This window comes from Rhinoderma darwinii (genome assembly GCF_050947455.1).
Source record: "Rhinoderma darwinii isolate aRhiDar2 chromosome 5 unlocalized genomic scaffold, aRhiDar2.hap1 SUPER_5_unloc_9, whole genome shotgun sequence".
In the NCBI taxonomy this organism is placed as follows: Eukaryota; Metazoa; Chordata; class Amphibia; order Anura; family Rhinodermatidae; genus Rhinoderma; species Rhinoderma darwinii.
In genome coordinates, this window is record NW_027461822.1 from 277752 (window position 1) to 291197 (window position 13446).

General features: G+C 47.6%; 8 non-coding genes and 1 pseudogene across 8 annotated transcripts; all 9 read right to left on the reverse strand.

Annotated features, from left to right (window-relative positions):
• Positions 1–844: 844 nt before the first annotated feature.
• Positions 845–1035, reverse strand: LOC142697730 (U2 spliceosomal RNA). The gene has a single exon (XR_012865492.1). It is a non-coding gene; the product is annotated as a U2 spliceosomal RNA (small nuclear RNA).
• Positions 1036–2369: 1334 nt separating this feature from the next.
• On the reverse strand, positions 2370–2560 carry LOC142697731 (U2 spliceosomal RNA). The gene has a single exon (XR_012865493.1). It is a non-coding gene; the product is annotated as a U2 spliceosomal RNA (small nuclear RNA).
• Positions 2561–3900: 1340 nt separating this feature from the next.
• Positions 3901–4091, reverse strand: LOC142697732 (U2 spliceosomal RNA). The gene has a single exon (XR_012865494.1). It is a non-coding gene; the product is annotated as a U2 spliceosomal RNA (small nuclear RNA).
• Positions 4092–5432: 1341 nt separating this feature from the next.
• On the reverse strand, positions 5433–5623 carry LOC142697733 (U2 spliceosomal RNA). Its single transcript, XR_012865495.1, has one exon. It is a non-coding gene; the product is annotated as a U2 spliceosomal RNA (small nuclear RNA).
• A 1336-nt stretch (positions 5624–6959) lies between these two features.
• LOC142697734 (U2 spliceosomal RNA) lies at positions 6960–7150 on the reverse strand. Its single transcript, XR_012865496.1, has one exon. It is a non-coding gene; the product is annotated as a U2 spliceosomal RNA (small nuclear RNA).
• A 1334-nt stretch (positions 7151–8484) lies between these two features.
• On the reverse strand, positions 8485–8656 carry LOC142697794 (U2 spliceosomal RNA; annotated as a pseudogene).
• Positions 8657–10000: 1344 nt separating this feature from the next.
• LOC142697735 (U2 spliceosomal RNA) lies at positions 10001–10191 on the reverse strand. Its single transcript, XR_012865497.1, has one exon. It is a non-coding gene; the product is annotated as a U2 spliceosomal RNA (small nuclear RNA).
• A 1310-nt stretch (positions 10192–11501) lies between these two features.
• On the reverse strand, positions 11502–11692 carry LOC142697736 (U2 spliceosomal RNA). Its single transcript, XR_012865498.1, has one exon. It is a non-coding gene; the product is annotated as a U2 spliceosomal RNA (small nuclear RNA).
• A 1344-nt stretch (positions 11693–13036) lies between these two features.
• On the reverse strand, positions 13037–13227 carry LOC142697737 (U2 spliceosomal RNA). The gene has a single exon (XR_012865499.1). It is a non-coding gene; the product is annotated as a U2 spliceosomal RNA (small nuclear RNA).
• Between the last annotated feature and the right edge of the window lie 219 nt (positions 13228–13446).

Here is a 13446-nt window from a genome sequence, read left to right on the forward strand (position 1 = left end):
CGTCTGAACTTTATATAAGACGGTGCGGCTCAGTCAGTCACTCAGTGTTGCCTGAGAGGGCAACACTGCAACAGCCGGCCGCCAGGCTGTCTTTTTTTTGCACATTTATTTGCCTCCAGGAGGCCACAAGAGGGAGACAAGGGACTGCAAAATGGAAAATAGGCATCCACCAACTTTACAGACAACTTCTCTTTGCTCCTACAACCTCCATCCTTGCACAGTTTGTTATTCTTCCAGGTAACATAGTAACAAATCCAAATTGCTGCTCTCTTTGTAGGCAAGCAAGGGTTTGTTGCAACTGCAATTCTTACTTCTTCTTGGAAATGTAGGGACGACAGTACATTCCATCACATCCATCTAGTGTACACAGGTAGGTCCATTGTGGCGGGCGGGCTGCTTTAATGGCTGTTTGCTGTTCCCCCTACTCCACTCCACTATTTGACTGTGGTGCTGCATCAATCAATCAGTGGCTGGCTCAGGTGCAGCTCTTTAACCTACCTAAAAGGGAGGGCGGAGAGAAGACAAGGAAGGTGAATGAGCTGTTCCAATGTGAAATGCCGGAAACACAGAAACACAGAAGACACACACACACACACACACACACACACACACACACACACACACACACACACACACACACACACACACACACACAACAAGAGGTGGCAATGTATTAATTAATTGCATTTAATAAATGAGCTCATTATCACACATGACTGTACAAATGCATTGTCCAACAGGTGTTGAAATAATGGGATTAAAAGGGGAGATCCCATCAGAAAGACAAAAACAATAGCAAACACAAATAGCACTTTTGGAATCTGATTTTAGTCAACACATAAGGGAAGGGTGCACCGGTCCTGGAAATACTGCAATACCAGGTCAATGCGTGGAGTGGACAGAGCAAGCTCTATTTCCATCTCCCTGTTCTAAAAATCCATTTAATATATGGTCCCCAGATAGGGGACGTATCAGATATTAAACTGATAAGAACAGATACTACACTTGATCTTAGCCAAAAGGCCGAGAAGCGATAACCCGAGCGGCCCTTGCCTTGCCCGAGCCTGTCCCATACTGCTGTTCACCCCTTGCAGCGATTGATTCAGCCTACTCCTAGGCAATTCCATGGGGCCCTGCAGGCTCACACACATTTACAGCTACTAAGCGGGAGGGAGGTGAATAAAGGCCGGAGAGGAAGCTACACAGGATTTGCTTCTTTTGCTTGCACCACAATGCAGTGCTGAAAGAGGAGGAATCTACATAAAAACGCCTTCCTGGCAACGCCCAAATGCCCTCCTGCCATGCAGATAAACACTGGCAGCGGCAGCAAGTGCATGCCCACAGCCACCCCTTGTTCCTTCACACCTTGTATCAGCTGTAATCCAGTCCAGTCCAGTCCAGTGCTGCCTGCTGAGCAGCACTGACCAACACTGCCTGGGCCCAGGCTTTTATCTCTGAGGCAGGCCCCATTATGATGTCAGAAAGCTGGCTCTGGAATCCTGAGGGCTCCACTATGACACGTGCAAAGTTCCGTCTGAACTTTATATAAGACGGTGCGGCTCAGTCAGTCACTCAGTGTTGCCTGAGAGGGCAACACTGCAACAGCCGGCCGCCAGGCTGTCTTTTTTTTGCACATTTATTTGCCTCCAGGAGGCCACAAGAGGGAGACAAGGGACTGCAAAATGGAAAATAGGCATCCACCAACTTTACAGACAACTTCTCTTTGCTCCTACAACCTCCATCCTTGCACAGTTTGTTATTCTTCCAGGTAACATAGTAACAAATCCAAATTGCTGCTCTCTTTGTAGGCAAGCAAGGGTTTGTTGCAACTGCAATTCTTACTTCTTCTTGGAAATGTAGGGACGACAGTACATTCCATCACATCCATCTAGTGTACACAGGTAGGTCCATTGTGGCGGGCGGGCTGCTTTAATGGCTGTTTGCTGTTCCCCCTACTCCACTCCACTATTTGACTGTGGTGCTGCATCAATCAATCAGTGGCTGGCTCAGGTGCAGCTCTTTAACCTACCTAAAAGGGAGGGCGGAGAGAAGACAAGGAAGGTGAATGAGCTGTTCCAATGTGAAATGCCGGAAACACAGAAACACAGAAGACACACACACACACACACACACACACACACACACACACACACACACACACACACACACACACACACACAACAAGAGGTGGCAATGTATTAATTAATTGCATTTAATAAATGAGCTCATTATCACACATGACTGTACAAATGCATTGTCCAACAGGTGTTGAAATAATGGGATTAAAAGGGGAGATCCCATCAGAAAGACAAAAACAATAGCAAACACAAATAGCACTTTTGGAATCTGATTTTAGTCAACACATAAGGGAAGGGTGCACCGGTCCTGGAAATACTGCAATACCAGGTCAATGCGTGGAGTGGACAGAGCAAGCTCTATTTCCATCTCCCTGTTCTAAAAATCCATTTAATATATGGTCCCCAGATAGGGGACGTATCAGATATTAAACTGATAAGAACAGATACTACACTTGATCTTAGCCAAAAGGCCGAGAAGCGATAACCCGAGCGGCCCTTGCCTTGCCCGAGCCTGTCCCATACTGCTGTTCACCCCTTGCAGCGATTGATTCAGCCTACTCCTAGGCAATTCCATGGGGCCCTGCAGGCTCACACACATTTACAGCTACTAAGCGGGAGGGAGGTGAATAAAGGCCGGAGAGGAAGCTACACAGGATTTGCTTCTTTTGCTTGCACCACAATGCAGTGCTGAAAGAGGAGGAATCTACATAAAAACGCCTTCCTGGCAACGCCCAAATGCCCTCCTGCCATGCAGATAAACACTGGCAGCGGCAGCAAGTGCATGCCCACAGCCACCCCTTGTTCCTTCACACCTTGTATCAGCTGTAATCCAGTCCAGTCCAGTCCAGTGCTGCCTGCTGAGCAGCACTGACCAACACTGCCTGGGCCCAGGCTTTTATCTCTGAGGCAGGCCCCATTATGATGTCAGAAAGCTGGCTCTGGAATCCTGAGGGCTCCACTATGACACGTGCAAAGTTCCGTCTGAACTTTATATAAGACGGTGCGGCTCAGTCAGTCACTCAGTGTTGCCTGAGAGGGCAACACTGCAACAGCCGGCCGCCAGGCTGTCTTTTTTTTGCACATTTATTTGCCTCCAGGAGGCCACAAGAGGGAGACAAGGGACTGCAAAATGGAAAATAGGCATCCACCAACTTTACAGACAACTTCTCTTTGCTCCTACAACCTCCATCCTTGCACAGTTTGTTATTCTTCCAGGTAACATAGTAACAAATCCAAATTGCTGCTCTCTTTGTAGGCAAGCAAGGGTTTGTTGCAACTGCAATTCTTACTTCTTCTTGGAAATGTAGGGACGACAGTACATTCCATCACATCCATCTAGTGTACACAGGTAGGTCCATTGTGGCGGGCGGGCTGCTTTAATGGCTGTTTGCTGTTCCCCCTACTCCACTCCACTATTTGACTGTGGTGCTGCATCAATCAATCAGTGGCTGGCTCAGGTGCAGCTCTTTAACCTACCTAAAAGGGAGGGCGGAGAGAAGACAAGGAAGGTGAATGAGCTGTTCCAATGTGAAATGCCGGAAACACAGAAACACAGAAGACACACACACACACACACACACACACACACACACACACACACACACACACACACACACACACACACACACACACAACAAGAGGTGGCAATGTATTAATTAATTGCATTTAATAAATGAGCTCATTATCACACATGACTGTACAAATGCATTGTCCAACAGGTGTTGAAATAATGGGATTAAAAGGGGAGATCCCATCAGAAAGACAAAAACAATAGCAAACACAAATAGCACTTTTGGAATCTGATTTTAGTCAACACATAAGGGAAGGGTGCACCGGTCCTGGAAATACTGCAATACCAGGTCAATGCGTGGAGTGGACAGAGCAAGCTCTATTTCCATCTCCCTGTTCTAAAAATCCATTTAATATATGGTCCCCAGATAGGGGACGTATCAGATATTAAACTGATAAGAACAGATACTACACTTGATCTTAGCCAAAAGGCCGAGAAGCGATAACCCGAGCGGCCCTTGCCTTGCCCGAGCCTGTCCCATACTGCTGTTCACCCCTTGCAGCGATTGATTCAGCCTACTCCTAGGCAATTCCATGGGGCCCTGCAGGCTCACACACATTTACAGCTACTAAGCGGGAGGGAGGTGAATAAAGGCCGGAGAGGAAGCTACACAGGATTTGCTTCTTTTGCTTGCACCACAATGCAGTGCTGAAAGAGGAGGAATCTACATAAAAACGCCTTCCTGGCAACGCCCAAATGCCCTCCTGCCATGCAGATAAACACTGGCAGCGGCAGCAAGTGCATGCCCACAGCCACCCCTTGTTCCTTCACACCTTGTATCAGCTGTAATCCAGTCCAGTCCAGTCCAGTGCTGCCTGCTGAGCAGCACTGACCAACACTGCCTGGGCCCAGGCTTTTATCTCTGAGGCAGGCCCCATTATGATGTCAGAAAGCTGGCTCTGGAATCCTGAGGGCTCCACTATGACACGTGCAAAGTTCCGTCTGAACTTTATATAAGACGGTGCGGCTCAGTCAGTCACTCAGTGTTGCCTGAGAGGGCAACACTGCAACAGCCGGCCGCCAGGCTGTCTTTTTTTTGCACATTTATTTGCCTCCAGGAGGCCACAAGAGGGAGACAAGGGACTGCAAAATGGAAAATAGGCATCCACCAACTTTACAGACAACTTCTCTTTGCTCCTACAACCTCCATCCTTGCACAGTTTGTTATTCTTCCAGGTAACATAGTAACAAATCCAAATTGCTGCTCTCTTTGTAGGCAAGCAAGGGTTTGTTGCAACTGCAATTCTTACTTCTTCTTGGAAATGTAGGGACGACAGTACATTCCATCACATCCATCTAGTGTACACAGGTAGGTCCATTGTGGCGGGCGGGCTGCTTTAATGGCTGTTTGCTGTTCCCCCTACTCCACTCCACTATTTGACTGTGGTGCTGCATCAATCAATCAGTGGCTGGCTCAGGTGCAGCTCTTTAACCTACCTAAAAGGGAGGGCGGAGAGAAGACAAGGAAGGTGAATGAGCTGTTCCAATGTGAAATGCCGGAAACACAGAAACACAGAAGACACACACACACACACACACACACACACACACACACACACACACACACACACACACACACACACACACACACACACACAAGAGGTGGCAATGTATTAATTAATTGCATTTAATAAATGAGCTCATTATCACACATGACTGTACAAATGCATTGTCCAACAGGTGTTGAAATAATGGGATTAAAAGGGGAGATCCCATCAGAAAGACAAAAACAATAGCAAACACAAATAGCACTTTTGGAATCTGATTTTAGTCAACACATAAGGGAAGGGTGCACCGGTCCTGGAAATACTGCAATACCAGGTCAATGCGTGGAGTGGACAGAGCAAGCTCTATTTCCATCTCCCTGTTCTAAAAATCCATTTAATATATGGTCCCCAGATAGGGGACGTATCAGATATTAAACTGATAAGAACAGATACTACACTTGATCTTAGCCAAAAGGCCGAGAAGCGATAACCCGAGCGGCCCTTGCCTTGCCCGAGCCTGTCCCATACTGCTGTTCACCCCTTGCAGCGATTGATTCAGCCTACTCCTAGGCAATTCCATGGGGCCCTGCAGGCTCACACACATTTACAGCTACTAAGCGGGAGGGAGGTGAATAAAGGCCGGAGAGGAAGCTACACAGGATTTGCTTCTTTTGCTTGCACCACAATGCAGTGCTGAAAGAGGAGGAATCTACATAAAAACGCCTTCCTGGCAACGCCCAAATGCCCTCCTGCCATGCAGATAAACACTGGCAGCGGCAGCAAGTGCATGCCCACAGCCACCCCTTGTTCCTTCACACCTTGTATCAGCTGTAATCCAGTCCAGTCCAGTCCAGTGCTGCCTGCTGAGCAGCACTGACCAACACTGCCTGGGCCCAGGCTTTTATCTCTGAGGCAGGCCCCATTATGATGTCAGAAAGCTGGCTCTGGAATCCTGAGGGCTCCACTATGACACGTGCAAAGTTCCGTCTGAACTTTATATAAGACGGTGCGGCTCAGTCAGTCACTCAGTGTTGCCTGAGAGGGCAACACTGCAACAGCCGGCCGCCAGGCTGTCTTTTTTTTGCACATTTATTTGCCTCCAGGAGGCCACAAGAGGGAGACAAGGGACTGCAAAATGGAAAATAGGCATCCACCAACTTTACAGACAACTTCTCTTTGCTCCTACAACCTCCATCCTTGCACAGTTTGTTATTCTTCCAGGTAACATAGTAACAAATCCAAATTGCTGCTCTCTTTGTAGGCAAGCAAGGGTTTGTTGCAACTGCAATTCTTACTTCTTCTTGGAAATGTAGGGACGACAGTACATTCCATCACATCCATCTAGTGTACACAGGTAGGTCCATTGTGGCGGGCGGGCTGCTTTAATGGCTGTTTGCTGTTCCCCCTACTCCACTCCACTATTTGACTGTGGTGCTGCATCAATCAATCAGTGGCTGGCTCAGGTGCAGCTCTTTAACCTACCTAAAAGGGAGGGCGGAGAGAAGACAAGGAAGGTGAATGAGCTGTTCCAATGTGAAATGCCGGAAACACAGAACACAGAAGACACACACACACACACACACACACACACACACACACACACACACACACACACACACACACACACACACACACACAAGAGGTGGCAATGTATTAATTAATTGCATTTAATAAATGAGCTCATTATCACACATGACTGTACAAATGCATTGTCCAACAGGTGTTGAAATAATGGGATTAAAAGGGGAGATCCCATCAGAAAGACAAAAACAATAGCAAACACAAATAGCACTTTTGGAATCTGATTTTAGTCAACACATAAGGGAAGGGTGCACCGGTCCTGGAAATACTGCAATACCAGGTCAATGCGTGGAGTGGACAGAGCAAGCTCTATTTCCATCTCCCTGTTCTAAAAATCCATTTAATATATGGTCCCCAGATAGGGGACGTATCAGATATTAAACTGATAAGAACAGATACTACACTTGATCTTAGCCAAAAGGCCGAGAAGCGATAACCCGAGCGGCCCTTGCCTTGCCCGAGCCTGTCCCATACTGCTGTTCACCCCTTGCAGCGATTGATTCAGCCTACTCCTAGGCAATTCCATGGGGCCCTGCAGGCTCACACACATTTACAGCTACTAAGCGGGAGGGAGGTGAATAAAGGCCGGAGAGGAAGCTACACAGGATTTGCTTCTTTTGCTTGCACCACAATGCAGTGCTGAAAGAGGAGGAATCTACATAAAAACGCCTTCCTGGCAACGCCCAAATGCCCTCCTGCCATGCAGATAAACACTGGCAGCGGCAGCAAGTGCATGCCCACAGCCACCCCTTGTTCCTTCACACCTTGTATCAGCTGTAATCCAGTCCAGTCCAGTCCAGTGCTGCCTGCTGAGCAGCACTGACCAACACTGCCTGGGCCCAGGCTTTTATCTCTGAGGCAGGCCCCATTATGATGTCAGAAAGCTGGCTCTGGAATCCTGAGGGCTCCACTATGACACGTGCAAAGTTCCGTCTGAACTTTATATAAGACGGTGCGGCTCAGTCAGTCACTCAGTGTTGCCTGAGAGGGCAACACTGCAACAGCCGGCCGCCAGGCTGTCTTTTTTTTGCACATTTATTTGCCTCCAGGAGGCCACAAGAGGGAGACAAGGGACTGCAAAATGGAAAATAGGCATCCACCAACTTTACAGACAACTTCTCTTTGCTCCTACAACCTCCATCCTTGCACAGTTTGTTATTCTTCCAGGTAACATAGTAACAAATCCAAATTGCTGCTCTCTTTGTAGGCAAGCAAGGGTTTGTTGCAACTGCAATTCTTACTTCTTCTTGGAAATGTAGGGACGACAGTACATTCCATCACATCCATCTAGTGTACACAGGTAGGTCCATTGTGGCGGGCGGGCTGCTTTAATGGCTGTTTGCTGTTCCCCCTACTCCACTCCACTATTTGACTGTGGTGCTGCATCAATCAATCAGTGGCTGGCTCAGGTGCAGCTCTTTAACCTACCTAAAAGGGAGGGCGGAGAGAAGACAAGGAAGGTGAATGAGCTGTTCCAATGTGAAATGCCGGAAACACAGAAACACAGAAGACACACACACACACACACACACACACACACACACACACACACACACACACACACACACACACACACACAACAAGAGGTGGCAATGTATTAATTAATTGCATTTAATAAATGAGCTCATTATCACACATGACTGTACAAATGCATTGTCACACAGGTGTTGAAATAATGGGATTAAAAGGGGAGATCCCATCAGAAAGACAAAAACAATAGCAAACACAAATAGCACTTTTGGAATCTGATTTTAGTCAACACATAAGGGAAGGGTGCACCGGTCCTGGAAATACTGCAATACCAGGGAGCAAGCTCTATTTCCATCTCCCTGTTCTAAAAATCCATTTAATATATGGTCCCCAGATAGGGGACGTATCAGATATTAAACTGATAAGAACAGATACTACACTTGATCTTAGCCAAAAGGCCGAGAAGCGATAACCCGAGCGGCCCTTGCCTTGCCCGAGCCTGTCCCATACTGCTGTTCACCCCTTGCAGCGATTGATTCAGCCTACTCCTAGGCAATTCCATGGGGCCCTGCAGGCTCACACACATTTACAGCTACTAAGCGGGAGGGAGGTGAATAAAGGCCGGAGAGGAAGCTACACAGGATTTGCTTCTTTTGCTTGCACCACAATGCAGTGCTGAAAGAGGAGGAATCTACATAAAAACGCCTTCCTGGCAACGCCCAAATGCCCTCCTGCCATGCAGATAAACACTGGCAGCGGCAGCAAGTGCATGCCCACAGCCACCCCTTGTTCCTTCACACCTTGTATCAGCTGTAATCCAGTCCAGTCCAGTCCAGTGCTGCCTGCTGAGCAGCACTGACCAACACTGCCTGGGCCCAGGCTTTTATCTATCTCTGAGGCAGGCCCCATTATGATGTCAGAAAGCTGGCTCTGGAATCCTGAGGGCTCCACTATGACACGTGCAAAGTTCCGTCTGAACTTTATATAAGACGGTGCGGCTCAGTCAGTCACTCAGTGTTGCCTGAGAGGGCAACACTGCAACAGCCGGCCGCCAGGCTGTCTTTTTTTTGCACATTTATTTGCCTCCAGGAGGCCACAAGAGGGAGACAAGGGACTGCAAAATGGAAAATAGGCATCCACCAACTTTACAGACAACTTCTCTTTGCTCCTACAACCTCCATCCTTGCACAGTTTGTTATTCTTCCAGGTAACATAGTAACAAATCCAAATTGCTGCTCTCTTTGTAGGCAAGCAAGGGTTTGTTGCAACTGCAATTCTTACTTCTTCTTGGAAATGTAGGGACGACAGTACATTCCATCACATCCATCTAGTGTACACAGGTAGGTCCATTGTGGCGGGCGGGCTGCTTTAATGGCTGTTTGCTGTTCCCCCTACTCCACTCCACTATTTGACTGTGGTGCTGCATCAATCAATCAGTGGCTGGCTCAGGTGCAGCTCTTTAACCTACCTAAAAGGGAGGGCGGAGAGAAGACAAGGAAGGTGAATGAGCTGTTCCAATGTGAAATGCCGGAAACACAGAAACACAGAAGACACACACACACACACACACACACACACACACACACACACACACACACACACACACACACACACACACACACACAACAAGAGGTGGCAATGTATTAATTAATTGCATTTAATAAATGAGCTCATTATCACACATGACTGTACAAATGCATTGTCCAACAGGTGTTGAAATAATGGGATTAAAAGGGGAGATCCCATCAGAAAGACAAAAACAATAGCAAACACAAATAGCACTTTTGGAATCTGATTTTAGTCAACACATAAGGGAAGGGTGCACCGGTCCTGGAAATACTGCAATACCAGGTCAATGCGTGGAGTGGACAGAGCAAGCTCTATTTCCATCTCCCTGTTCTAAAAATCCATTTAATATATGGTCCCCAGATAGGGGACGTATCAGATATTAAACTGATAAGAACAGATACTACACTTGATCTTAGCCAAAAGGCCGAGAAGCGATAACCCGAGCGGCCCTTGCCTTGCCCGAGCCTGTCCCATACTGCTGTTCACCCCTTGCAGCGATTGATTCAGCCTACTCCTAGGCAATTCCATGGGGCCCTGCAGGCTCACACACATTTACAGCTACTAAGCGGGAGGGAGGTGAATAAAGGCCGGAGAGGAAGCTACACAGGATTTGCTTCTTTTGCTTGCACCACAATGCAGTGCTGAAAGAGGAGGAATCTACATAAAAACGCCTTCCTGGCAACGCCCAAATGCCCTCCTGCCATGCAGATAAACACTGGCAGCGGCAGCAAGTGCATGCCCACAGCCACCCCTTGTTCCTTCACACCTTGTATCAGCTGTAATCCAGTCCAGTCCAGTCCAGTGCTGCCTGCTGAGCAGCACTGACCAACACTGCCTGGGCCCAGGCTTTTATCTATCTCTGAGGCAGGCCCCATTATGATGTCAGAAAGCTGGCTCTGGAATCCTGAGGGCTCCACTATGACACGTGCAAAGTTCCGTCTGAACTTTATATAAGACGGTGCGGCTCAGTCAGTCACTCAGTGTTGCCTGAGAGGGCAACACTGCAACAGCCGGCCGCCAGGCTGTCTTTTTTTTGCACATTTATTTGCCTCCAGGAGGCCACAAGAGGGAGACAAGGGACTGCAAAATGGAAAATAGGCATCCACCAACTTTACAGACAACTTCTCTTTGCTCCTACAACCTCCATCCTTGCACAGTTTGTTATTCTTCCAGGTAACATAGTAACAAATCCAAATTGCTGCTCTCTTTGTAGGCAAGCAAGGGTTTGTTGCAACTGCAATTCTTACTTCTTCTTGGAAATGTAGGGACGACAGTACATTCCATCACATCCATCTAGTGTACACAGGTAGGTCCATTGTGGCGGGCGGGCTGCTTTAATGGCTGTTTGCTGTTCCCCCTACTCCACTCCACTATTTGACTGTGGTGCTGCATCAATCAATCAGTGGCTGGCTCAGGTGCAGCTCTTTAACCTACCTAAAAGGGAGGGCGGAGAGAAGACAAGGAAGGTGAATGAGCTGTTCCAATGTGAAATGCCGGAAACACAGAAACACAGAAGACACACACACACACACACACACACACACACACACACACACAACAAGAGGTGGCAATGTATTAATTAATTGCATTTAATAAATGAGCTCATTATCACACATGACTGTACAAATGCATTGTCCAACAGGTGTTGAAATAATGGGATTAAAAGGGGAGATCCCATCAGAAAGACAAAAACAATAGCAAACACAAATAGCACTTTTGGAATCTGATTTTAGTCAACACATAAGGGAAGGGTGCACCGGTCCTGGAAATACTGCAATACCAGGTCAATGCGTGGAGTGGACAGAGCAAGCTCTATTTCCATCTCCCTGTTCTAAAAATCCATTTAATATATGGTCCCCAGATAGGGGACGTATCAGATATTAAACTGATAAGAACAGATACTACACTTGATCTTAGCCAAAAGGCCGAGAAGCGATAACCCGAGCGGCCCTTGCCTTGCCCGAGCCTGTCCCATACTGCTGTTCACCCCTTGCAGCGATTGATTCAGCCTACTCCTAGGCAATTCCATGGGGCCCTGCAGGCTCACACACATTTACAGCTACTAAGCGGGAGGGAGGTGAATAAAGGCCGGAGAGGAAGCTACACAGGATTTGCTTCTTTTGCTTGCACCACAATGCAGTGCTGAAAGAGGAGGAATCTACATAAAAACGCCTTCCTGGCAACGCCCAAATGCCCTCCTGCCATGCAGATAAACACTGGCAGCGGCAGCAAGTGCATGCCCACAGCCACCCCTTGTTCCTTCACACCTTGTATCAGCTGTAATCCAGTCCAGTCCAGTCCAGTGCTGCCTGCTGAGCAGCACTGACCAACACTGCCTGGGCCCAGGCTTTTATCTATCTCTGAGGCAGGCCCCATTATGATGTCAGAAAGCTGGCTCTGGAATCCTGAGGGCTCCACTATGACACGTGCAAAGTTCCGTCTGAACTTTATATAAGACGGTGCGGCTCAGTCAGTCACTCAGTGTTGCCTGAGAGGGCAACACTGCAACAGCCGGCCGCCAGGCTGTCTTTTTTTTGCACATTTATTTGCCTCCAGGAGGCCACAAGAGGGAGACAAGGGACTGCAAAATGGAAAATAGGCATCCACCAACTTTACAGACAACTTCTCTTTGCTCCTACAACCTCCATCCTTGCACAGTTTGTTATTCTTCCAGGTAACATAGTAACAAATCCAAATTGCTGCTCTCTTTGTAGGCAAGCAAGGGTTTGTTGCAACTGCAATTCTTACTTCTTCTTGGAAATGTAGGGACGACAGTACATTCCATCACATCCATCTAGTGTACACAGGTAGGTCCATTGTGGCGGGCGGGCTGCTTTAATGGCTGTTTGCTGTTCCCCCTACTCCACTCCACTATTTGACTGTGGTGCTGCATCAATCAATCAGTGGCTGGCTCAGGTGCAGCTCTTTAACCTACCTAAAAGGGAGGGCGGAGAGAAGACAAGGAAGGTGAATGAGCTGTTCCAATGTGAAATGCCGGAAACACAGAAACACAGAAGACACACACACACACACACACACACACACACACACACACACACACACACACACACACACACACACACACACACACAACAAGAGGTGGCAATGTATTAATTAATTGCATTTAATAAATGAGCTCATTATCACACATGACTGTACAAATGCATTGTCCAACAGGTGTTGAAATAATGGGATTAAAAGGGGAGATCCCATCAGAAAGACAAAAACAATAGCAAACACAAATAGCACTTTTGGAATCTGATTTTAGTCAACACATAAGGGAAGGGTGCACCGGTCCTGGAAATACTGCAATACCAGGTCAATGCGTGGAGTGGACAGAGCAAGCTCTATTTCCATCTCCCTGTTCTAAAAATCCATTTAATATATGGTCCCCAGATAGGGGACGTATCAGATATTAAACTGATAAGAACAGATACTACACTTGATCTTAGCCAAAAGGCCGAGAAGCGATAACCCGAGCGGCCCTTGCCTTGCCCGAGCCTGTCCCATACTGCTGTTCACCCCTTGCAGCGATTGATTCAGCCTACTCCTAGGCAATTCCATGGGGCCCTGCAGGCTCACACACATTTACAGCTACTAAGCGGGAGGGAGGTGAATAAAGGCCGGAGAGGAAGCTACACAGGATTTGCTTCTTTTGCTTGCACCACAATGCAGTGCTGAAAGAGGAGGA